We start from the raw sequence: 27534 nt of genomic DNA, 5'->3' as shown, positions 1-27534 counted from the left end.
TTGGCGAAACGAGCGACGTGAAGCCGCGCAACAGACTCGGAGAAAGAGCGATTTGCACTTTGCGCGCGCGTTTATTGTTTGCATAAACGAGGATCTCGTAAATCTAGAGCTGCGCTAGTCTCCTCTATATCTAGACATGCGCTTTATTCCAAGAACTCGTGCGACATTCATTTTGCCGTGTGCATGCGTTTGGCTCGTCGTTGCGGTAAGATCTTCATTTGCGTATTCTATATCCGTCACTAAAATCATTGCACGAATAATACAATGACGCGCATGAGAATTTCACGAAAGAATCACAAGGTAATTGGCCATCGTCATGCGTAAAACATTGCGAATGCGCGCACACAACTCGACCAAAAACGTGATCACTGCCGATAGCTCGTCGTTTTCTGTCCCGCTACCCGGCTGATAAATCATCGGGTCCGGCAGCTTTTATATACATATACATAGATAACAACGAACGAGTGAGCATGAGCGCGACCAACAACGTCGTCCACACATACACGTACACATCCGTGTAGATGATGATTCGGGGTATAAATTTCCCTCGATTCGCCGAAGCTCACACAGCTGAGCGAGCACCGTTACATTTGCACGCGCGTGTATATATATACGTATATTCCTTCGTTTTCTGGCCTATTCACTTTTCACCAAGCACAAGGGAAATTATTACACGATTGCCTCGATGTTCGCACCAAGCTCCACTGGTTTCATAGTCCTTGTTATATTGTTATGCTAAGTAACGTATAGGCGCGGATTATTTTCAGGTCTTTTATCGAGATTCTAATGTCGATTACACTTGCACGTGTAGTTTTGAATTTGAAAATTATGATGGGACATTATTCGTTTCGTAAAATAATATTTAACTAATTTCACGAAAGGTGATTTTCTGTGAAAAATGCGACAGAGTCGTGGGAACGATCCGCCAACGAAGAAAAAAACAAGTGCTATCCATCCTCTAAAAGATTTATGCAAAAATTATCATAGACCGAGCGCGCGATATCAATATCCAAAATCAACCTATATTCCAAGAAAGCCCTTTCAGTGCCCTCGATTCACGAGGTTTATCGCGCCTAATAGGATTTTTTATAATGGAAAAGATTTAGGCGTCGCGATAACGTACAACTTTCGATATTATAACTGTAAAGTGTGCCGACGGCCCTGCCAGAAAAGGGCTTTTAAGAAAAAAAAATGAAACAAGAAACATTGATGCCTCGCTCATAATTACCTTTACTCGAAGCCTTGTATCTTTCTTCACAGACGCGCTTGTGTATTCGCTCTCGGCAATTACTCGTAACGGCGGCTTCTCCTAAGTGAGTGCTGTTCGCGATGATTATTTTTCCGACGAGGAGAGGCGAGACATATATGATGATCGCTTGTAATTACCCAAGCAGGCACGTTTAGGCGTGATAACGAGTGATTGTTGCGAGCTGTCAGTGGCTCCTCGTGTTGATCTTCGTGAAAGCACCGAGATTGAAAATCGGCTGAGTCCAATCTCACGCGTGTAAGAATTTCTTCTTTTTTTTTCTTATTACGGTGAGGGTGCGTTAGAAGAGGGGTCTTGATATTGTGATCGAATAGTCATTTTTTGGCAAAAAAAGAGGAGAGAAGTGAGCGAGGGTCGATGAGCATTTGTTAATCTTGGTAATGTTCGAGTCGAGCGGAAGTTGGAGGCCATAAATTGCGCCTTGCAGTCTCTTCCCTTCTGCTGTACTTACATTCCCCCTGCTACACTCTTTTTACGCATCTCTTGGCCTTATTTTATCGTGTTTTGGTACGAATTTGGTGTTTTTCGAACTGGCTCTTGCAAATTCCAACGCAGGTTTTATTTTCTCTTGAAACGTCAAAATAAACGATAGTCCGTAATGCAATAAAATCAATGATCGAGTATCCGTGCAAAAAAAAATAGATCCGCCTTGCAACGATCAGTCTCGCACTATTACGGTCGAGGGTAAACCATACGGTGACGTTGCGAATGCCGTGAGAGAGACAGAGAGAGAGATAGATAGAGAGGACATTATACATAGAGCAAGAGCTGAGGTCTGTCGGTCTGTGCCTGGGTTGCGCCCTGTAATCGCGGGTCGCGCACCGTAATAAACGCAGCCTCCCGCAACTCTCTCTCTGTCATCATGGAGGACGACGAATTCGCTCGCGGAAAAAGCCGACAGGGAAATTCCTTAATTCGCCGCAGCAGCCGTCGACGTTACTTGCTAAATTGAACGCGCGCGCGGCCGCCGAGGATTTCGTGGATCACAGAGTACTTGTACGCGGCTTTTCTGCAAGTGGGTGGTTTTACGCGGCATCGCAGTTATGAATTCTCAGTTAGAGCGGCAAATAGCTTGATGATGATTGAATTGCGTTTGCGCGTAGTGTCAACTGGAAATATGAAATTATATTTTTATCCGCGTGTATTATCTGAATTACACCTCCGCACGCCACGAAGGTGTGACGATAATTATGATTACGCTCTATGTGCTTGCAGTATTATCTCAACATTAAATGCATTCATTAATAGCTTTGTGCCTGACGATGAAAATCTCATTAAAGATACGTGCAAAGAAAAATCAGCTTTCAACCAAGCACGCATAATAAGACGAATTACTTCCAGCAAAAGTCAATACATCGTTAGCGATCCGAAATCCTAACAAGCAGTGGAGAGTTGGTGTCGGCGCGTTTACATGGTAATGCATTGTCGCCGTATAATATAATAGGTCAGCAGCAGCGGCTCGAGGCTATCTTTCGCGCGAGTAGCGATCGCATTACTTCCAGCATTACGCAACATTGTCCGTGGCCGCACTGCCAGTGGTTCAGCAGGAAGCTCGTCGATGATGACCGAGCGCTGCATCGAGAGACGCGACGATCAGCCTCGCCGCTTCGCACCCCTCTCTTTTGTCGTCGCCTATACGCGGGATTAGCATAATTCGGCGCCGACTACGCGACATGGATGTGGATGAATAGGTCGGACTCGTATTCACTTTCTCACACTCTACGTACACTTGGACGATGCCAATTTCGTGACTTCTCACCGAAGTTCATTCGTTTACGGCACAATAACGATTTTCGAATGATTTGGACTTGCCAAAGTTATTCGTTAAAACCAATCTAATTTCACAAAAATTGGTAGTTCTCGACGAGCACTTGACGAAGAGCCTGTCATTCCGCCCTTCCTAATTTCTCAAGTCGCGCGACCTCAAAATGCCAAGTTTAAATAATCAAGACGCGATTAAAACCGACAATTACATCGAAATGTTCTTCGCGTACACACTTGCAGGTACTCCCATTGAATTGTTGAATTCAATTCAACAGTCTCGTTTCTCTGTCAGCTTGCACATGCAGTTCGGCATCGAATTATAAGCTTCGAAATCTCTCGCGCGCAATTCAATGGATATCCGCGATGTGCGTAAGCATATAACTCGGCTAATCCCCTTGAGGGAGTTAGTCGCCGGTGCGTATGTTACTCGAGTGCGCGCGCGCGTTCTATCTGGCCGCGCGTCGTTATGTTTTGCGTGCGCGTGTCGACTAATTACCGGAGACATTAATCGAGTGGCACGTCGGCAGAGAAAGACGTAGCCCGCGGTCCTGACAATGGAACGCAGCCGCAGCCAAACGATAACTCTCGCCGATAATAGCAGCCCGTCCCGACGCACACACGCGCACACGGACAGCTCGAAGAGAGAAAGATATTTAATTGTTGGGTTGTACCGCGGCCGTCATAAGGGGCCAGCCCTCTCCCTCTCTTGCTCTCGTATAAGCTGCAGCCAACTGCACAGCGCGAATATATGCCGAGTCTTTCATTCGATGTCAAATCCCAACCTCCCTCTCCATCTGTATAGCTGTACCGACGCATCGCTTCGAGCTCACGCAGGCGAGAGCGATTTTCTCGGATCTTTCTTTTTCCAAGTCTACGTACGCGTTCGCTTCATCGCATATCTCTTAGCGCAAAATCTAACTGCGTTTAATAACCTTGGCGGGTAGATGTGCTTGCGATATCGCAGCTCCCGCTGGGGCTCGTTCAAGTTTACCAACGAAATCATTCTAAAATTCAAGTCCGCGTAAAGACATACTGGAAATTGTTTGCTCGACCTTCGCACTCTCGAAAAGTTCCCATAGTACTTATATACGTTTCGGTCTCTCGCAACACAATATCCGCGCGAGCGCGACCCGCTCGTTGGCCGACTCAATAAATTACGACAATAATAAATCACGGATATTGTTGCACTCATAAGGTATAAAGAAAAAAGTTCTTGGGGAGGTAAGAAGCCTTTGAGACAGCTTCATGCTCAAAGACGAGCAAAGGGAATTAAGGACCGTGAGATGGGGGGGGGGGGCAATTACTTCGTGACTCGTGCGCCCGTGCGCGTGCAAGAGAGAGAGAGAAAGCTTCTCTCTATGTAAAGTACAGGAGAAACAAACTTGAAGAAGTTTTTTTGCCTATGCAGCTTGTTGCGAATGAAAGATGTGCGCGTTTCGCATGATAAATGTGAGAAAGAGTGTTGTAAAAAATAATGTAGATGTGTAGAGTTCTTGTTGATTTTATTGTTTTTATATTTGATATGGAATCAGTTTACTGGAGAACTATCACGCGACTTATGAATAGGAAATCGGCATTATTTACTGAATATACGTAGCGAAGAATTGCAATTGTATAATTAAAATCTGTCATAAACAAAATTATCGCTTTTGCTAATGTCACGTTGCACCATTGAAGCGGAGGAAAAACCTCACACATCACGCAAATAAACAAAAAATCTGTACATTCATTGCTAAACCTACCATTGAAGGAAAAAAGCGTTCTCGTGTCTAATAACCTCGATCGTCAAGATTGGGTCTCCTCGGATGTTTTCCAATAGTCGATGATTACGTACTAATATGTACATCATGCAACGTACAGTGCACATTTCTTAGCAAATAATATAATCGCTATTAGTGAAATCATTGGAATTCCGCGATAGGATTGACATTTAAATTAAGCTAGTCGACTGACTATCGAGCAGTAAAAAGCCTCGCGCGAGGACGAATGAACGTATAGTACACAGAGCAAGCTACCATACAGCAATTATAAGTCCTCTAATCTCTGACAATTAGCGGTAGCGCCAAATTGCCGATAGGGCAGCTTCTATGCGGTGTGCTTCTCTCTTGCCCTCTCCGGAGAAGAAGAGAAAAGTCGGGAAAAGGAGGTAGGAAGGAACTTTGAGATTTCATTTGCAAACGCGACCTTGGCAGTGAGCAGGCGCGAGGTGCGGGCACGGAGAGCCTTTTATTTAGCGTAATGGCGGAGCTCTCGTATACGGCACGGGGCAGTATGCGCGAAACACAGTGTTTTCGAAGCCGCGAACGGGTCATGTAACGCTTTGCTCCCTTTGGCTGGCTCCGGCGAGCTGCCGTTTCAGGCGCGCAATTGTTTCGTTCAATGTCCCTTGGACAATCTTGCTCGGCGCCTCGACGAAGCATTCCGCGGTTTTGCGCATTTTTTTTTTTCACCTCCAGATGCAATTGAGCGATCCTTTATTTTCGTCACCGAGTGAATCAATGTTATTACGTACAAGCTGGAATAACGGAATGCAGTAATTCACTTGTTATCCCCGTAGGCAACAGCAACGGAGAGAAGTGACGAAGGGGTGCGCGCGTCACTTCTTGCGAGCGAGAAATGAAATGCGCAACGAAGAGCGACTCGCGAGCTGCATGTGCGCTGAAATTACATGGCTCGCTAATATTCGGGCGTGGACACGCGTCAAACTTGCCCACAAAATCTCATATAGGTCTCTCTCACTCTCTCCCCGACCCACGCTAAAGTGCATTCGTTCGCTTTTTTGTTCTTTGCGGCGCGCGCTAAATTCCGAGAGATTCGTGTGCACGATTGTGGCTCCTTTGGTATTTTCAATGTCGTCGCGTGATGGTTTCGAGAGGTTCGATTGCGGATCCTAAAATCGGTCTTAAAAAAAATATTGAGTTGACGACATTCAGCGTTGTGATTCATTGATGCTAAAAGAGAGCGCGAAATTTTGAATTTTCGTATAATTTGAAATAATTTTATTATAATCTACGAGTGGTAAATTTATATTTCAACAGTAAATTTAATTTACGAATAATTAACGTGGATAATATTCTGCAGGAATGAAAATATGCCGTTAATAAATCCCTTTGAGAACATAAAGCGTTATGTTTTAAAATTATTATTAGAAATCGTTAATTGTATGACCATCTGTGATACTGAAATCAATATTGTCATATTAAAATTTGATAGAAAAAGAAAGAAAATGAATAGAATAAAATAGAGAAGAATTCATTTTTATATCTTGATGTACATTATAAATTAATAAGTATACAAGCTACGGGAACTAATTATCAGAATATGAAACCCGTTAAATTTGAAAATATTCACGGGTGTTTTCATAGAGGCAACAAAAAGTACATAATGATAAACTTATTACTCATACTAATACAAGATTGGAGCCATAATTACACTGCTATTGAATATGTAAAGTTTAATGTTGTAGATGGTATAACAGCTTCATCGATCGTAGGGTGAATTAATCTTTTGAATAATTCTCCCAATATATCTTGAAATAAGTCAAAGTTCATCGGTTTTTGTAAAAAAATGGGTGGAAGTCTTATTTTATATTCATAAATAAATATGGACCCATGTAGTCTATTTTAAAGAGTATGATTTATTCGTAACGATCAAAAGCTGGCATGTAAAAGATTCAAATAATGTAATAAATAAGAGAAAAATCGAAAAGAAAGAGTGCTAAATAACACTAACGTGATAAATGTTTGATTGCAGTTTTTAACTGTACCTGACATTTTCGAAAACGTTTGATTTCTAGCGCTCAGATAATCTTTTCATTAATTATGTTGAGACGAGCATTTCAATTCATAAACTAAAGTTTTTATAAATTGTTGAAAACCGTTCTGAAAATAAGTTGATTGAATGAAAAAATCTTAAAATAGGATTCATTATTTATCACGTCCAAAATTCATACCCAAGTTAATAAATTTCAATTATTATCAAATAAATGTAAAATAAATGAAGTAGATACCATCTTCTACACAAAGCAAACACGTAAAAAAGAATGGATTATAATTTACAGTTCGCTTTATCAGCAATGGGAACGCATGAATCTATAATTTATAATATTACTGTTCTATTATCTATAACTACAAAGCAGACATAAGAATAGCCTACGGATACTTAAATACACCAATCATACTTGGTAAATCTGTACTAAAATAATATTCAAGTGATATGTATGATACACTAACATGGCGTTTAACATAAAACGCCTGACTTTTTAAAAATTCGTAACACACAATTATAATTTATATAAATGAGAAGAAGATAAATTACTCGTCTTATCGACGATCAAGGCACGCGCTTGCTCGCGCGCGGGCAATCGTTACACTACACATAAATCAACCGCTGCAGCATGTAATACACACACAAAACACTCATTTCCCCAAAAACAAGAGAGAAACAAAAAAGAGCCGTTAATGAAGAAGGTAAAAGCGCCGCGGCCAGCCCACTAAAATCGCTCTATTACGTGAAAATGTCTATCGGAGTTGAAAGGACATATATAGAAATGTGGGTTGGGTCGAACGAAAAGCCAAAGAAAAACAGGCAGAGTCGGAAAACGATAAGCCCTCATACATAAGATAGTTGGTATGGCTGGCGGGAGGAGACAGCTGGTGCGCGCAGAGATTCCTATCTGCTGGCCGACTGCAGCTGCCGGCCAGCAAATGGTTGCCGACGGTGTCGAGCGACCTCGACTAAGGTCTTTCTCGTACAACAACGACGAAGACGCAAAAAAAAAAAAAAAAAAAATAGAAGGAAGCCCGGAGAGTGAGCTTTCAATCGAATATCGCTCGATCCAAAGTTTACCGAGGCTTCTTTTTTATCGGTTAAAAACACCCTCGGGGGGCGTTACGTTTTCATTGAGCTTCAAGGTGCTAGTGATAGCGTCCTGGTAATGCCTAGAATTACCTGCGACTTCTTTCTGGAGAAATCGAGGCGTGGCGATCGATGAAAAATCGGTAATGTGTTTACTTTGCTAAATAATGGGCGGCTCGTAGATTGCGATTGCGCCGAAGACACGATTCACCCGCTCGTCGTCACGATTACGGCGAGGCATGGTTCCAGCGCTAAGCGTCATTCGGCCGTCTTAGTCCTGTCGACAACTGGAACATTTTCCTCGTTTTCCGAGCTCATCCACGTCGGCTGGAAATCCAATCGAAATTCGCGATCAAGATCGCAAAGCTACCGTTCCAACTTATCGGTGGCTTGATTGATTGCACTCGAGAACTTGCCAGCCAAGCAGTCGACTCGGAAAGCTGAGAATCTCTCACGCAAGCAATCCGATATCGCCTTTAATTATACTTTTGGCCACAGCCGATTACAAATCCACCAAGGCAAACGAGATTTTTCGCGCGCGAGGAAGTTCTCAAGAAAAAAAGAAAAAGTCGAAAGAAACAACAACGCAGCCGTGCGTCGATCAGATATAGAAGTATGCGTATGCTGTTAGCCGGCGAATGCCGTTTATGCGTATGCAACGATGCGTTCATATCGATTGCATCTACTCTATAGCGCGTAAGCTACGTGCGTGTGTGCGTATGCGAGCTCTGCCGTGCGAAAACTGTGGATGCATAAATTTACACCGAAACTGCGCCACGGTGTGTGTTTTTGCCCATTTTTTTTCTCATCAGATTCCGTTTGCTTTCGCGAGAGTACCCGTTTACATACAGTCGTTCAAATTTTTCAGCTTTTAGTTAATATACCAATGTATTTTTATAATTTCGATGTTGTAATGCGGGAATCCTCGGTGCAATTTAATTTTCAAAGAATTTCACAAAGTTCCCGTACCATCGATATTAGAATCAGGCTGTGCATCAACCTAGTAGTATGAATATGCACAGCCGCCAAAAGATACGAACCTGGCATGTTGAGCAGCGTGGAAAGTATAGCTTACGTTCTGCATAGTTAAGCGCAAAACGACACAGAGCAGCGCGAAACTCGCGGAGATAAAGCGATCTTCTACTACAACGCGCTGCCGCCGCCTAACAACTCGAGACGCCTAATCGTACATGCTCTGCCTTTTTAAATAAGCGACAAAAAGCAAGAATATACGACGCTTGGCGAAAGCTGCGCGTTAGACCGTTGAAAAGTGCACCGGGAACGTGCTTTACTTGAGTACTTAACGAGAGATATTCTTGACGGTTACATAGCGATTTTCATGATTTTCGTGCAAATTATTACAACTGTAAATAATCATTTTACTCGTTGACGATTTCCACATGGGTATTTCAGAAAAGTAAATAAATTCGATAATGTCTACCGTACAGAGTACTTACGAGTTTAGAGTAACGGCTGGAAATGTGACGAAAACTGCATGAACTTACCGGCTGCAAAATAAAATAATACTTATTATTTACATCGCACAAGATACGTTTATTTTTACAAACTGTTCAGTCTTCGAATACGTCAGTAACGAGTCTAATCGTATATAAAGTAAAACATCGTCGTTTTTAATTTCGCGAGGAAAACTAAAACGCAAAGCAAGCCTTCGGTGCCCAACGAAACAAAAAATAAATAAAAAGAAAGCTTTTCAAACACCTCGCAAAAAGTTCCCTGTCACGACTTCGCTACAAAAATCCCACGATCTCAAGGAAACACAACCTGGTAACAGAAGTGGAAGAAAAAGAAATAAAAAAGCTCGATGGGCCAAGAAGAGCACCGAGCAAAAAGAAGGAAATCCGTGGCATTGCGCCGCCGCGAAAGACGTGATCGATGCTGCGAGGGCGTGTTTCTGGTGCGGGAGGCTGCCGAGACAAATGGACGTCGCGCGCTCGCTCGGCTTGCGTCTCTCTCTCTCTCTCTCTCTCTCTCTCTCTCGCCCGGCCACGCCCTGCTGTACGTATACCTATAGTCGACGAGAGAGCCACAGCGAAAGTGCGTGCAGAGAGCTTTTAATGTATGCCGCGACGCACTTCGCCCCTAGGAGACTGGTTTATTGCTGGATCGAGAGAGAAAGAGAGAGAGAGAGAGAGAGAGAGAGAGAGAGAGAGAGAGAGAGAGAGAGAGAGAGAGAGAGCGAGTGAGAGGAAAGAGACTGATATCTTGATGCTTTTCCGCTTTTATTGTTTCATTTGCGCGCAGACGAGACCTGTCTCGCTTGATGCTGCTCTTGATGAGCAGAGGCTATGAGACGAGCTTTTATTACTTCATGATTGTTTTTTTTTCGAGGTTGCTATTCATATTGAACACTGTTTACATTTGCCGGAACTATAAATTGTCTCGGAAATAAAATGATACTGCGATATGATACCTTAAGCTGACGAATGGATCGATTTGTAAAGATTTTTTCTTCGTGTTATTTCTTTATATTAGATTAGATGGTTTAACTAAACTTTTCAACTCTGTATTTCTGAGTGGCCGTTCATTATTTGTCTCTCCAATGATTGATTGAAGGAAAATGAACAATATAAATGATAGTAATGATATTGAACTCTCCATTTTTCCGCAATTATTCATGTGATATAATGACAATATTTTGACTAATTACTAGCACGCCATATCGATTAGGAAACGATAAAGAAAACAGCATTAAATATCAATACGATCCAAATTTCTTTCACGTATGACAATAAATTATAGTTTTCCAAATTCCAAAATCAATTTAATTGTAATACGTGACGAAAGAACGTTACTGTAATATTTACCAGTTATAATGGATAGACATAACATGCAGAAGGTGTTTCATGAAACAAATCTTGAATTCCCAAAACTGTCTGCTCTGTTGATATAGAGTTGAATTACAAAGAGCTGTTCTGTGATGTTTCACTTTCATCGCTGTAGCTCGGCGATACGATTCGCGAATAATATTTCCATATGGTAAACTTGTCCGTAGGTGTCATTGCTTAGAAACGAAGAAGGCATGCTTCGTTGTAGCGTATACAAGTGCACCCAAGCTATTTTAATACGCGTAAGAAGAGAAATCCTATTGAAGTGTATTTACTGTCTGAATTGTAAATGTCATGTACAAAGCTCCATTGCGTTGTCAACGCCGGATGGCGATGATGATATGTTGATTTGTATTATACTGGCGTGCTGGAAACTAATTGAACTAACAGAACTGTTTGTAGTGCGATATATATTACTCTACATTTTTTACCGAGCAAGTGCACTAGTTACGAACATTTGAATTTTAGGTGTTTATTCTCTCACTGTCAAATCTATAAATACATTAACTCGCAAAAGTATGCATTTATAGGTTTAACAAGTCCAACTTCTTCGCGTTCTAAGCTTATTATACAATTCGACAATTCTAAAATTGAAATCCATTGAAAATCACATAATGATTGCACTCATATCACGATGAGTCCATCATGGCTCAAAGATTCTTATAAAAACAACCTCGAATACGAGAGCATTTCTTCGAAAAAATTCAATTATTCATAGCTCGATAAACATAAAAATTAATCATAATAAAGGAGTATATTGATGATATCGGCGCGTACATTCATTGTATTGAAGTCAAACCTCGCTCCCATTGACAACCAATTAGTAAAGAAAAAAGTATGGGTAGGGCGTGAGTTCACTCGTATACTTAATCTATACGGTACAATCGGTTATTTGGTCAACACAATAACCCGCGCAGCAGCGCGCGGCACAGCAGGCGATATAATATAACATTCCATCAGAGGCGCGAAACTTCACGCCATCCCGCTGAGATTCACCACTATGCTACACGATGATTCGGCAGGCAGTCATCGCACAGAGAGTTGATAATACGAATGATAAATAAACGACGCGTTCTTTACCACCCACGACGACCACGAGGACGTGTAGACGTCATCCAAGAGAGATAACTCGGCTGATAAGCTGCAGGTGCGTGACGGGCATTAGTCTCCTTGCTCGCGCGTGCACAAGGCCCAGTCATCGCTCTGTCATTACTAACATTGGCCGGCTCTGTATCGCTACGGGAGGCCACCACAGCTCATTCATTCATAAGCGATACTTTAGTGCTTGCTCCATTCGCTATTACATTATCGATATGCTGTCGCGCGTGTTGATGTCGACGATTGAAAAAGGTGACGAGATCGATGCTTTGCCCGCTCAATGACTTTTCTACGGTTCGGTTAGTTAATTAATATGATAATGACAAGTGTTTTGTACCGAGCATATATTTCACGCGTTTGAAAATCCTGTACAAACTGTATACGATGTCGGGTTTCAATTATCAAGTAATAGCTAGTTTCGACTATTGTTGCAAATCTATACTTTTCTTATTTTTTAATCCGTTCATATATTTTCCACGTGTACTATTAACAAATGTAATATCGTCGTTGGTTATTTGAAACATGTTTGTGAGAAACTCCGAGATAAAGAGAGATAAATAAAATCATTGTTGTTCCCTACACACATGAATTCTTCCACATGATTTTGTTTTAATCGCTTTTAAATGATAAAATTTATTTATACATTTTTTTAATGCAATAGACTATACTTATCAACAATTAATGTAAGTTTACGCGAATCATTACCTTCCATCTTTATTTACAAGACTGTTATTTCACGCATCTTTAGAAAGTTATAAAGCTATCGCTAAAGACGCCCTGGATTAGTAAGTTACAGGATTAGCTGTCACTCCCTAAATTTATGTCAAGTTAAACAGATTAAATCTAATTGATGTATTCAAGCATTTAAGCTCGACGATTGGATCTTCAACTCTTAAAAACTGCACGGTTATAATTTGTTTCTCCACACAGTATACGTAAACACGAAAGAAACTTTTGACGGACAAGTGAGTGTTGTTATACCGAACCGTCGGAAGGTTCGGGTGTCTCCACGTACTGATTCTTAGCAAGTGATTCGCTATAATTATTCATTGGCTTTGATATTCTAGTTTTCAACGATAACTCAGTAAGTTTCGATAATTTGGACTGGTAATTGAATAATTGAATCTTGTTGGTAAATTTATACTACAATCAATTAATTTGTAATAGGTACCATTTGCAAAGGTTTATAAGTCAGGAATTGCGATGTTTACCAACATTTTCAAAGGAATCCATTCATCTTTCAAGTCCACAATCGAAGCACATCCTGATCAAGATAGACAAGAAACCTTGACAAAATTCGTTTCTAGAGCACCTCCAAGGAAAAACACTTGCAACAGAAACTCGACGCCCAAACCTTTTGCATTGTCAATCTTTAGGAATTGGGAAATGGATTATTCACCCATTCAGTGCCAAGACGAATCACATATTTCCTTTTATCAAAGTTTTCATAGCTTATTTCAATATTCCGACAAATCGCATGAAGCTGTTTATAAAAGTACTCAACAAACTTTGGAAAGAGGAAATAGCACTTCCTCTTGTGATTCTCATTTTGAAACTATTTCCGATGAAAGTGAAGACTCTTTCGAGATAGAGTATAAAAGACCTCGTGAACCCTATGACGACGAGGACGACGACCAGAAAGAATCTAAGAAGTTTAGAGTTAGTGACTTGCATGGCAAACCTGTTAAAAATTTATTCGAGGTAATCGCTGCAATTGAGGAAGGGGAAATCACTATTTGACTTGCATACAGTTGATAATTTTATTATGGAAAGATGATGGGTGTTAAAAATGTGTAATTATGTCAATACTTTCATTTTTGGTGAATGAATATCTTTTCATATGTGAATATGAAATTTAAGTTTTTTTAAAGAACAGTGTAAATAAGCATGATAAAATCAATCAATCAATATTAAAGCATTACGTAATTTATTAATTTTTATATCTCCAATAAGGATCGATTTTGTGATTATTTGTATAATTATATTATTATTGAAAAGATACGTTCGAAATACATTCCAGAAAGTGCAATGTTTAGTTATTATGCGAACATCATTAATCAATTATACCATAGGCTATAATTCATCGACACATTTACAATCGTACGTTCCTTTCTAACATAGCATCCTTCATCACTATGCACATCATTTAAACGCCAAATAAAGGGCATACTTTAACGCACGAACGTACAGCGTAATTTACGATTTCATTGTCTTACAACGTAACGTCGCGCACATAATCGATTGGCGAATACTGAATGAGTATTTTCGACGCGATCTTAGCTAATAGCTTAAAGCTCGCAGCAGATAAAGATCTGTGAGTGTGTGTGTAGGCGGTATTTCTTAGTTTAACTTTCGCTTTGCGCGTCCTTCTTTTCTTTTCATCGTCGCGATTTTTTTTATTATCTCCATCCGACGTACCGTTAAAGCGGCGTGGGCGCGGTGACTAGGACGTTCTGCAAAGCCTTGTTTATCGAACGCGAGTGCGAGAGTTGAATCGTGTTTGATTTAATATGCATGGACTTGCTGTGACGCCATATTACGACAATAGTGTTAAATGTCATTACAACGTCTTTCGGTTTAACGTTTACTTCCGCTGACTATGTTTTATATCGATATACTGCCCGGGAAGAAATTAAATTCAGTGATTGGTACATAATCCACTTATACAACGTCAAATTCGAATTGATGATGGTTATAGTAGCGATATTTTTTTCTCCACTATCATGTGATATTCAATTATATCTGTTAAAAAAATTGATCGCCTCTACTTGCTGTGAATTGTGATCGATCATATCGACAATATTCCATAAGATTTCACAACAGAGAATGAGTTTCGCTCGAGGCTTCAAGTTTAAATTTGAAGGAATCAATTGTTAAAAAAAAAGTCTGCACAACTGATGAAATAATTGAAATGCTACTTTAAATTTCAAATAAACATGGCTAGCTATTACGTCTCCTTAAATAACTAGAATCATTGTTCATTTAATTTGAAACAGAGAAAGTTTTGGTTGTCGGCGAATTTATAGTTATCAGCCGGCGTATCAATTGAATTTCAATAAAAGACGTTTGATCGCGCGACAAAGTACTGCTACAAAAGCGCACGTAAACTTGCATCGTCGTTTGCCGCATTGACGTTCATTCGCGACCTCATTCGCTCGTCCGTGACGACGATACAAAGTCCCGCGAAAATAAAAGGCTTCGAAGGTCTACGAAAATAACCTCTTGAACCCGATCGACGTGAATAGCCCTACTAATTCTAAGGGATCGACACAACCATTCATGACGCAAATACTTCGCCTCGTTTCTATGTTTATCCGACTTTTTTCTCTTTGGCATAGTAAATAAAAGTCTAAGTGAAGCGCATTGTACTGTGTTTCGTCGTACTTTGAAGGTAGGTGATTTCAGCTTTGACCTTTTCTCTTTGATAGAATAAATTTTTACAGTATCGTGAAGAAATCGGATAGCGTGAAATGAAATTTGCATGCAAAGCCGCGGCGAATAAGTAACACGAGAAGCGTGGTACACGCGAATCAAGGCATTACCGGTTGCAGGAGCGGACCAATCGGCGCCAGAATAAAACGCAGATGCAGAGAGTAAAAGAATCGGACCGATCTCAGAACTCAGAAGAAGAGAGCACGGCGAAGAATAATTGCGCGTTTGCTCGTTGCGGGAGGGTAAATCGGCCACCTCCACGCGACTCCCGGTAGTAATTATCGAGTCCCTTTTGGTTTTTCCGTGCTCACTCGGATTTTCTTTTCGTTTTTTGCTGCGGAATCGGGATTACACGGGAGGCACGTGTGTTATTATTCGGTGTACTGCTGCTGCTCTCACGTGAAATCGAAGACCGTTCTATCCATCTTTACGAGGCCTCAGCTTAAAGTTCGCAGGAGCCGCTTTGACGCGTAGATTACTGGAATTAAATCGAACGCTCGAGAGAGTGAGCCTTGATTTCTCTCTCTTTCGATCTTCGCGATGGTTTTTGTTTTTATTTCGTTATTTTGATTGAAAGATGTGCAAGGGATGACGTTTTGAATACCAAATTCGATTCGGATTGCCGCGTTCGGCTAGAAAGCTTACACCTGTTCTTCGTTTGATACTTGTCAGATAGCATGGAAAATTAGGTCTGATAATTGAAGGTTTTGTGCTTAGAGATGCTTCATTTCCGACGTTTTCATACACATCAATATGTTATAGTATTTATTTATTTTTAATTTGTTTCTTTATACGCAGATAGAATGCGCTTCGCTAAAAGTTTCATATTATATTTTTGTGACAGAAACATAAAGTAATGTTTAAAGAATTCAATTGTTTTATTTTTGAATTTGATTATATGCTTATTTATTTATTTCACTATTGTAGAAACGGATTAGTGGTTTATTGTTTTAATGCACAGATTTCAGAAATTTTAAATCATAGAAAATGACACAAGTATTATATATATACATACATAATACATATCTTACAAATATCTCAGTAGACACAACGTAAGTAGTTGCAATTTGTGCTCAATTCTCTGAAATTGAACTTTTCCAAGACGGTCATAGAAATTCTTGACAAATGAGAAACGCGCTCGACTTTTCTTTTTTCCCATCCAAGGAACGACAAAATGAACATCACAGTTGGCGTCTGTGTGGCTCTGGCTTGATAATTATCCATCGCAAGCGATAAGATCGGAGCCTCGCTGGCTCTTTTGCAGGTCCCAAATTTTCGTGTCCCGCCGACGTGCCGAAAACCGCCTACCGCTCGTTGCGAGATTAGTCAGAAGTGACAGCTCGCTGCCGAACAAATACAGGTTGCGCGTTTCCTTCTGTCTTTGTCTCTCGTGACTCTCATCATCATCAGCTGCGCCTGGCTCCGGCAAGATGTGCAACGTCTGTGGGTTACGTGCCGACAAACGCGATGATTTCGAGATTTTTCTAATGTGAATAATTTTTCATCGCTGCTGATCAATGAGATGCAGTTTTTCAACATTTTCAGCATAGCGCCTGTAAAACAGCTCTTACGCAGTTAACGATTCACGTGTAAAATCTGACAACATGGGAAATGCTTGACATTACCAAGCACTTGCAAGATTCATGGCTGTATGCGAAATTTAAACACGTGCCTCTTTCGCCTATGTTTCGTTGGATTGAACCATAAAATATTTAACATGAAAATTTAGCTCGATTTATCGGTAAGTAATAGCAAAGCTCGTTTTATACGTGCCTCACAGAGAGTTGCATTGCAAGTATTTTGTATTATGTATATGTATATGTATATGCGGGCGTCTGGCATAGCTTCTTCCCCTTTTTGTTCCAAGCCATTTATTACTTTTCTGTCTCTTGTGCGCCGCGCGTGTTCCACCTATATATCGATTGGCGAAAATTGCCAAGTATCTATCGTTTCCTATTAGCATTGAAACATTTATTACGTTGCATTGTGTTATAGCATAGCATTTTCTTGCTGAAAACGCCGATATTTCATTATTACGCGTGCGGCTCACCTGTTTTGGATAATGAAAAAAAGGGTGAAAAAAAACGCCTCTCTGTCGGGAAACGCAATATCGGAAGATTACAGTGGAGCGAAGGTATAATTTGATTTTTATGGAAAATCAACGAGATAATATTACGCAAGCTTGTAACGATATCTCGTGGAATATAACATTTGCCTTTTTCCACTTTTGAGATTGTACAAACTGACATTTGGATGATTTATCGCTTTTCACGATAAAACTATTGCCGACTCTCATATTTTTAAATTACAGAGCTATCCAATAGAAAGAAAAAGACTAAGCACTCGCACGACGACATTGGCACGAGCAAAACTGCGCGTCGCTTAGAGAAGGAAAAACTACTATAATTTTGACGCACACGAGGACTTTTTGGTCTCTTGCTGGATCTGCCCTGAAATAAAGTGATGTGTCGCCGTGTGCAATTTCGCAGTAGCGAACTCTTGGCGCGGGAGAGGGAAAATGAAAGACCTTTCGCAGGAAACTATACCAATGGCATCGATGACATAGCAGCGTGCTGCGACAGACGGCTGGCTGTGCATTATCAAAACGCTTATACTTTTCCACGCATCGACAGACAAAAGAAGAATGAAGGGCGAACAATGCACAACGTGTCATCGCACTGGCCGCTTATACTTTTCTCTCTCTCTCTCTCTCTCGCTCTGCCAAATCATAGGGTGCACACTGTATATGAAACGCTGCTAAAACTCCGACTAAGTATATGCATTTTGGTCGCAGGACGCTTTTCCACGTGCATAAGTAAAGAAAAGTTCTGCGTTTTCACACCTTGCTATTTGTCGCACAAGATTGCTGGTTTGATTTCCCTCGCTTTTGTTACATTTGCAGGAGGATAGAATTTAATCGGCAAAGAACAATACGCGAATACGATCTTTATTTTCTCACCTTACTATTCCCTGCACGGTTGCTACCGATTGTTCACCCTTTTGTTGAAGTTAGATGATTAAGCTGCATCTTGTTTCGCTTTTTCATACGTGTTTCCACATGTCTGCAATATCATTCCATTTATAACGACCCGATATATATCGTTTTCAAAAAATAAAGGCAACATCCCAGCAACATCATCACTTAAGTTAGTTTTCATAACTTTAGTAAATTCATTTTAAGCGAAACACCTCTCTGCTCAGTGGATGTCTTTTACGATTCACTCAATCAGTGGACGGTTTATAATAATTTTATCATGTAGGTATAATACAGTACAGATGAAAAAGTCATCATGAAGCTAAAACTCACCGAGCCGCCAATGCACATACTCTTTTAAGTACATCCGAAGTGTATCCCAAGTGAATGTAATGTACGACATAGCCCACCCCTCGATGTTGTGATTACATTAAGCTTGGAAATTTAGAATCGCTTGCCGCACGTAAGCGAAAGTATATCACGAATCGGAGTACGGGGGTTACAGATTAAATCTTGCGCGCGCTGGTTAGCGTTTGATTAAACTCGCGCTGAGAGAGGGGGTCGGATTGAGATTGATGTTTATTGCCGCGCGCGTCCGAAATTGCGGCTAGATTAAATTGACAGTGGAAAAATCACGTACATTCGCTGGCTAGTTAAATATACACCAATGTCAGATATCGTAACGAGGTATACATGACAACTGAAAGAGAAGAAAAACAATGGTAATAATAATCGCACACACTTATTATACGCATGCTTCTATTAGCGCACGGCAAGCCGGTAGTTATCTGTTTTTACAATATTCATTTATTAGTTATCGGGCATCGTATATGCCAATTACTTGTAAACAATACTCTTACCGCTATATCATTATATCGAATTGTCGGCTCAATTTGTATTTAAAAGTACTCGTACGCGCGCGTTAGATAAACGTTGAACGGCGGGGAATAATGTGTAGCACGCCGCGGTAGTCTGCCATTTAAAATGCCGCAGACTTGCCATTACATAATTGAGCGTATGCTACAAATTTACATCTTTGACAGTCGTGTATGCATTTCACAGAACAATTACATTCCTTATCGATCCATTACGGAATTTCGCGACTTGACAATTTCGTCTTGGTAGGATAATATTGCAATCGATCGTCGGCGCGTACCCTCCTCGTTGAACATACTTGATACCGGCACCGAGAATAATTACATTAATACGAGCAATAATGTCGACCATGACGCGTGAATTAATCAGTTTGCAAGGGTAGAACAGGTATACACACGGGCATAAGTGCGTACGCGCACGTAAACGTTTCTCTCAGTTTTCTCTCTCTCTCTCTCTCTCTCTCGCTCTCTTTCTCTTCCTCTCAAAGTGCAACCCCACTAATAACAGGCTGCCAATCGTCTCTGACCCTGCGCCGCGCTTACTGACCCTTACGAACCACGTGATGTATGCTAATTGTGCGCATCTTTTTCTTGATAAATAAATCCGTCTTGACCGAAACGAATCGAATCTATGTGGCTCGAGGGTTTATTGAAAGGACGATATATGAAATTGTATCGAGAATGGGTGGAAACCGTGTGTTATATAGACAAGCGAAGAATCGCAAGCCTCGCAGACTGGGCAATTAAGTAATTAAAGAAATCTTTGCTGAGAGGCGGTGCTATACTGATGAGCATTGACACGCCTGCGCGCGTGGTATAGAGTTGACTTTAAATCGTAATGCCTGTGAGCCTTATTATCATTCGCGTGTACACAGCGGAACATTACGTGGAGATGTGCGCCGTGTGATTTTTCATGTTTGCTCGAGCTTACTTATAACAATTAGGGAGAGAGAGAGAGAGAGAGAGAGAGAGAGAAGGTATATGAGAGCGCGTTACGATTTTTTTATCGCTCTTCGGGGTAATTTTTTTCACGACTTCCTGTATGGTATTTTAATGCTTTTGCACCGCGCGGGTGTTTCTCGCTTTGTGTGTACGTGTGTGTGAGATTGCAATCCAGAGAAATATAAAGTTTGTTTTTTAGTTTCGTTACTAAGAACCGCGTGCGCGCGTGCGCGCGCACTCTTCGGTATGCCGTGCCTCGTGAAAAGGCAAAGTTTCTTTTGTTAATAATGTCCAAGTGAAATAATGAACACGCGTTAACGAGCGATAAAAGCCTCCGAATCGCAATTTCATCCATCTCGTTAGAAAGATCCATTCGACGAAAATTGATGTGTATCGGCTCGCGCGACATCGGCGACAAAAAGCGCCGTTTCATCTGCCGGCAAGAAAAACTTTATCCGACCGCGCGATCTCTCTTTCTACAATAAAAAGAGGAAGAGGCGAGCGTCCTTAGCACATGTCGCACCTTAACGCGCGCGCGTACGCAGCCGAGGTCGTATAAATAATTGATTGGGTACTTGTTGGAGCTTGCGCGCGGCGGTGGTGTGTGGGGCATTAATAACGACTAGAGGATCCGTGTCGAGGACCACCCGCGGTGGCACGATTTCTCCTACTTGCTCGCTGTCGGGGACAGTCGACACGACGCAATCATGGGGTGCTCACGCGTATAAGAGAGAACCCGCTAATAAATTATTAAAGGCGGCCACTGTCAATGACGCAGCATACGCACAAATGGCCTCGTATACCCGAACATACTTGACTCCGATTCTTCTCTCCTGCTTTTATTATAATTCTCATACGTGTGCGTGCGCGCGCGCGCATGAGATTTCTTTTCGAGGGGTAGTTGGTCACACCAGTCGTTGGATAATTCAGATTAATTTTATGGTCGTTTTTGTTATTGTTGTTGCGGTTAGTGCGATCACACTTGCTGTTATCTGGTGTGGCCTTCGAAATAATTGATTTTCTCACGTTTTTAATTGAGCGAACATCGCTAAAACTCAGTCGGTGTCTATATTTATCTCGGCGTCTTTCTCTTACGTAGAAAAACAATAATGTTGGAAGTACCGAGGTACTTTGATACTTAGCGTCTCGTCAGAGTAACATACGCTCGCTAAATTCATCTAGTCGGACACGCTCACGTGCAGAACTCGCGGCCGCTGCTATACTCGTGTGACTTTTACGCGTCGTCGGTTGTCTTACGTCGGTGGCGAGCGCACTGTGTGGCTTTCAAAGATTTACTCTGCACTTTGAAATTCACCGCCTGCTGAACTCTCGCGATTGAGTCTGAGTTTCAGAGAAATAATTCACGTCGGTCGAACAATTTTGAAGATCAAATGACGTCGAATCTTGCACTTTTAAAAACCGGCCCGACGATTGCAATTTGCTTTACTCGTATCAGCCCACGTTCGCAGTATACATGTAATTACACAACGATAAATCAAAACTATCACAAGCGTGGCAAATTTATTGAAATCAGCACTGCGAACCACCCCCACACATTCTAAACTCAATTATGAACCACCGGCGCGGACTCTAAAACAAAAGAGAGTCTCAGACGGGACGCGGCAAATGAGAAAAAGAATGGGAACGAGAGGGAAGAAGAAGCTGGAGAGCGCATCGAAAAAAGCAATTAATCTAAGAAAACAAAGATCGCTGTGCGAACTAGACTTCAAAGCTCGCGGCGTGTCCGTTCCCACACGGCCGCGTCGACGTCGGCATGTATATAACATATAACAAATGAGGAGATCGCGCCAAGTTGGCGCCAGTATTAGCCCTTCAGTCGAATTTGGGTCTAGCTTGTCAAGGGTTGGAATAAGTTCCCGCCACGAGTTGAACGACAAATTCGTAAGTCTTTTTGCTCGCCGCCAAGGTTGATGGATATCCGCGATAGGCCGCGTGCGGAGCGTAAAAGGAAAACTTTGCCAAGAGGAGGTATGCGCTGGTTATCTTCCGGCGAGATCTGCCGCTGCTTTTGCGCCACTATGCGACCAGTGAAAACTGAAGAGGGAAAGTTGAAGTTGCTGAAGTTGGCGAAGAGAGGCGAAACCACATGCATGCCTCGCGGCCATGAAATATGTAATTTTAATTGCGTACAGAGCTGTGTTTACCCTAATTAAACTGATGCTTAGCTGAAATGTTAATGGCCCCCGCGAGTTGAAGCGAAAACGATAGTGAAAACAACGGTTATGCGTCGATTACATGTAGTGAGTAGCATAGTCTGGTTAGCGGGAACGTCGATCGAAGCAACTACGCAGTCGTATAAAAATATACGCGCGTGATGAGTGGACGTTCTACATCAAAGTCAAAGATCCCGAGAGCCTAGATTGCTGATCAATCAAAGGCTACTAAAGCAGCGCCAGAGGAAGAAAGATACAACGCACGTCGCTCATCAAAAGCGACGAGCTAATTTAGCTTGCAATAGAGTCGCCACCCCGAAATAAATCGATCCATTAGCGGCACTGCCCTCCTTCTCTCTCTCTCTCTCTCCTCCCCCCCACCTCCTCTCTCTTTCTCTCTCTCTAGTCGCTTCGGTAATTTTCGACAGTTCTAATTTGTCAAAGCTTCATTACGGCTTCACCGACGACGAGGAGACCCATACTTATCAGGGCGTTGCCATATAATCATAGTTTAAATTCGGACTCTCGTACACTCGCGCCATTGAAAATCAGAACGGCCAATCAGCCGGAGAAAAAGACAGAGTACAGCACGCCAAGCCGACGAGAAATCAAAAGCGCGACGACAAATCAAGTGAGAGTTTGAAGAATTGAGTGAGCGAGTGAAAGAGACAGTTGAATTGAAGTTGAATTCAGATATACGCTTGTACTCGTACGTGTACTACATTGATAATGCTGCTTTTCTACTTTAAAATGGGTTGGCGTAATTTTATAATTTTTTGTAAGCTCATGGATTTGGATGATAAGTTAATTGACATTCAAGCTATTCGATTTAATTCGACAAGTGAGAGGCATTGTCTGACAATTAACAATTGCACTTTTAGATAAGTAAAAGCGATAAGTAAAGACAAACAAAGCAATGACATTCAACAAATTCAAACGAAGGCGCACGCAACGAATTGGAAGAGCAAATAACGAAGCGATTGTTGATGCCACGCGACGGGCATTCACCCGCCGCCTCCGCCACCATCGAAAGCTTATATCATTCGATACGCGCTCTTGTCGTCGGGGTGGCCATTAATATTACATGAGGGAGGGTTCGCGGCCGATGATCGTCGACGCGCGCGCGCGCTTTTGCCCGATCATGACTACCACCCCCTATTGGATAGTGAAATCAAAAGCTCTCGAGTTTACAACGATATATGTACAGAGAGAAAGAGAGAGCCGTCGAAAACAATTTTCGTCCCGAGCATACTTGTCCAGCTATTTCAATTCGAGTGGTAAAAGAGTGAAAATCAGTCGAGATATTTTATGCAGCGAGTTATGATTTCCGGATAATGCGATATATTTTCGGATAAGCATGAAAACTGAAATTTCGGCTTCAATTTCACACAGTTTGATAGGCACATACACTCGCATCACACACAGTCATTTCCTTCTCAACATATACCTGGCAATTTTCATTTTTGAATATTGAAAGATAAAAAAAATGTTCAATTACAATCTATTCAGTCCCCGATCATTATACACCCCAAGCATATAACGCAGTTGAATTAAGTTTCGTTAACTTTATTTCCAACAATTCGCGAAGATAAAAACAACGTAATATGCGCATTTATTTTAGCGAAAAAGATCAAAAATGAAACAGGGGCTGCGCCCCCTTATACACAGCAAATTGTTTTTTCTCCTTTCCATTCAAGATTCTCTCTCTCTCTCTCTCTCTCTCTCTCTCTCTCTCTCTCTCTCGGATATACATTCGCGTCCCATAAATATGAGAAATAAATTGAATTATCTGCGGCGCTGGATAATAATAGGTTGAATCGCGCTTGAAACTCCCCCCCCCCTCCCTTTTCCTCGTCAGAACCCTGCGCTTTCTCCTTTTGTCTTACTGTTAATGCACCATTATAAAAATGCCAATTTTGTTCATTGAAGTCATTTATTTCATGCTATTTTTTGGTTCTTTTTAATCGACTAGAATATTCTTTTAAGATGTAAGCGCACTGAAATGTATAGTTTTACAAACTTATGACTTACTAGAATAATATAGTTATCTACACTCGTGTGAAACATAGAAATAAAACGGAATAATTAGTAAACCAAAGCAAGTAAAAAATGATTCATAATTCTGAGCTGTAACTCCAAACGTAATAGGTGTAATGAAATAGAAAGTCGAGAGAAATCTTCCAATACACCGCGAAAAATAATGAAGAAGGTAATCGTAGATAAGGTGGGAGGGCGATATTAACCTTTGTTTTGTATTTTCAAAAATTGCCGCCCAATCAGCAGTCACGTAGTAATTAAGGGTCTCGCGAAAGCGAGTTCGAAGGGTGATACGCTTCCCTTTCAAGAGCGCGACGGCAATGGCGCCTGAATTTAATTGGTCCAGGCGCGCTCACGCGTTTCTCGTTCATTCGCGCGCTCTTCTAATTAACTCCTTTTTTTGCTTTAGATTAATCGTATACACGTAGCTAAATCGATTTCGGTCTTGTAAAAGTTCTCATCAGCTGCGGTGCGTGCGTTATATACTTATAATTACGCGGTGGTCATTCTGGGTCATCCCCATATACTTCATTAAATGTGGCGAAGAATAAAAACTTTGTTATTGACAGTGACAAGTGTAATCTTGGATAAAAGTAATTAAGGCTCTATACGATACACGTATATTAACTCGAACTGATGTACATTTATGTATTTAAATTTATCGAGTTAACAATGCCGTTCACCATTTTGTTCGCAAACGAATGTACAAAGTGAAAAAAGAAAGAAACGGAATAAGAGATACGCTGAGGTTTGATAATATGGCGTTGGTAAGTACTTGCGAATATATATATATATATCGACAGATATTTATTTGCTCATTCGATACTTTAGGTATACCTGATATCAAAATATCATTTTATTCATATAAATATTGTGGTAGTTACTATCTGATATAGCCGTGATAAGTCCTGAACTACATCTCACTTGAAATTCAAGTGATTGTATTTACGAAATTATTATAATTGATAATAATTTTTCGCTCATGAATTTTGAAAAAGGAACATTGCAAAAATAAAAATCGTAGCAAACAAAACCAAACACAATATAACAAAGATTAATCAATACATGCTCAGCTATAGTCGCAGTGCGAGGCTCGGTCGCATAAAGCGTCGCGTTAAAAACGAAAATGGCCAAGGGAGTTGGGGGTTGCAAGAAAGAGCAAAAAGAAGAAAAGAAAGAAACGCTGCTGGCCACTCGAGCGAAGAGGGCAAACAGTACTATAAAGGATCCCTTTTTCGAGCGCGCGTCACGACTCAATGGACTCGCTTGGGCTCTCTGCTAGCCAAAGAGAAAATGCAAAAAAAAAATGAAAGAAAAAAACATACGTGCGGGCAAAAGAGGGAGGAAGAGAGAGGCTCGATAGCGACACATCAGATGGACAGAGATAAAATGAATTCGGAAGTGAGTGGCAAAAAAGGTGTTATCTCCTTTTACTTCACTGGATTATTCATTGATTCGTGTGTTAATTTTGCGATTTATGTGATATTCTACAGATAAAATATAAACGTTTCGTTTTTCCTTCAATCTCTGATAGCCTTTTTATTTATAATTCAAACAAAAGAAATAATTCGAAAATTATTACAAATTAAATAAACAAAAGAGTAAATAAAAGTTTACAAAGCCGGAAAACCCAAGTGAGTTTCCTGCATGTCGCAGAGAGAGCGGAGGAAGCTCTTTCTCTCTCTACTCCAGGCTCATGAATTTCGTCGGCGCGGTAGAGGGAAGGATTTGTGTCGCAGCGTGGCGGCGGCCGAAAGCTTCCGCTGCTTCGTATTCATAGTACCGCCTGTTCGTAGGACCCTCTCTCTCTCTCTCTCTCTCTCTCGTTCTATCGGATTCTTTGAGGGAGAGGTTGAGGCTTGTCGTCGATGAACTTCGACAATCGATGAATTTGCATCTTTTTCTCTCGCCGATTTCATTTTCCGTCGAATGGACGAAAAACAAAGAAGTTGCGCTCTGATTATGAATGGAAACAACAACGGTAAATGCGTATCTTGACTTGACAATGAGAGACAGTAGAGTAAAATAAAAAACCATAAGTACAGCGACACATGATTCGAGCGTCGGTCACGCGACGGCTCTTTACAATTCACTGCTGCATGCGTGTGCGTCACTCAAAACATCAGTCTAATTTCTGCAAGTCGCGTATATTCTCACGCATTCTTGGCAAGTAGCGCCTCTCACGTGCGCTACGTTATAAATTCATTGCACGACGATAATATTTTTCCAACTCACACTGACGCAATCAATTAACAAAAGTGATGATTTTAATATAAACTGCGGTGATTACTATTAATAGCAGAGTATGTTATAAATTTTCCAGTTGTTCTTACGCTGTCGCCACTGCGTTATTATTGATTTCTTGATTTCCTATGCGTTGTCCGTACGAAAATAAACGCACTTACATGCCTCATATAACGTACATCCGCGTAGCCGGTACAATTTACCTGTTTACATATTAAGTGAACTACTTACAGGTCAATCAATTTTGGCGCTAAAAATAGATCGGTCTACGTATGTTGTATAGCCGATATATATCGCCTGATGAGCCGCCATCGCGAAGTGGAGAAAATCGGCCATAGGAAAAATTGACGATATTTGCTCAAGATAGATGGAAATAAGGTTGATTCCATTTGTACACAAGGTATCTCTGAACGTTTGACTTTTGTATGAGCTATATACCTTGCATCAATTACGTGAGAATATATGAAATAAACGATACGACTTGTCATGGAAAAATGTATTCAGCAAGAGTAATAGCGAAGATTGTACGACTTGCATTCATCTATGAATGTGAACAATACATGTTGACAAATTATTAACCTTTCTTGGATATAATTAGGTTCTTTTATCTCTTTTCAAGATCAATAAACATTATAGCAAAGTAAACAACTGCGTGCAGATGGAAAAAAATGGTGTGTAGATAAAATCGAAGTGAAGGGGGATAAGTAAGAGTCCTGTCAAGGTCGCACTACTGCACGCATACGCACAGTAACAGAAAGAAAGATCGCGTGCGCGATTAGTTGCACTCGAGAATCCGTCAGTCTCTACGTCTTCTCTCGCGTATATACGTGAATTTAATGATGACGGCGCAGCGTTCTCCGTCGGCGACTCTACTCTGGCCAACAGTCACGATTTTGCAAATTAAACCAACTGTATACAAGCTACGGGCACACAACGTGTTTTCTTCATTGCAATTTTCCATCGCGAAAATTCATATGTTTTTGAAAAACACCTCGGTATAATTACACAAATTTACCGATACACT

At 41.1% G+C, this 27534-nt stretch overlaps 1 long non-coding RNA gene across 1 annotated transcript; it reads left to right on the top strand.

Annotated features, from left to right (window-relative positions):
* Positions 1-12602: 12602 nt before the first annotated feature.
* On the top strand, positions 12603-13877 carry LOC131662941 (uncharacterized). Its single transcript, XR_009301810.1, has 3 exons — positions 12603-12617; positions 12694-12916; positions 13000-13877. It is a non-coding gene; the product is annotated as an uncharacterized LOC131662941 (long non-coding RNA).
* The last annotated feature ends 13657 nt before the right edge of the window (positions 13878-27534 follow it).

Source organism: Phymastichus coffea, unplaced genomic scaffold (assembly GCF_024137745.1).
Source record: "Phymastichus coffea isolate CEN01 unplaced genomic scaffold, Cenicafe_Pcof_1.1 PCOF00028, whole genome shotgun sequence".
Lineage (NCBI taxonomy): Eukaryota > Metazoa > Arthropoda > Insecta > Hymenoptera > Eulophidae > Phymastichus > Phymastichus coffea.
The sequence above is the reverse complement of the archived record's forward strand: the minus strand, read 5'-3'. Positions and strand labels throughout refer to the sequence as shown.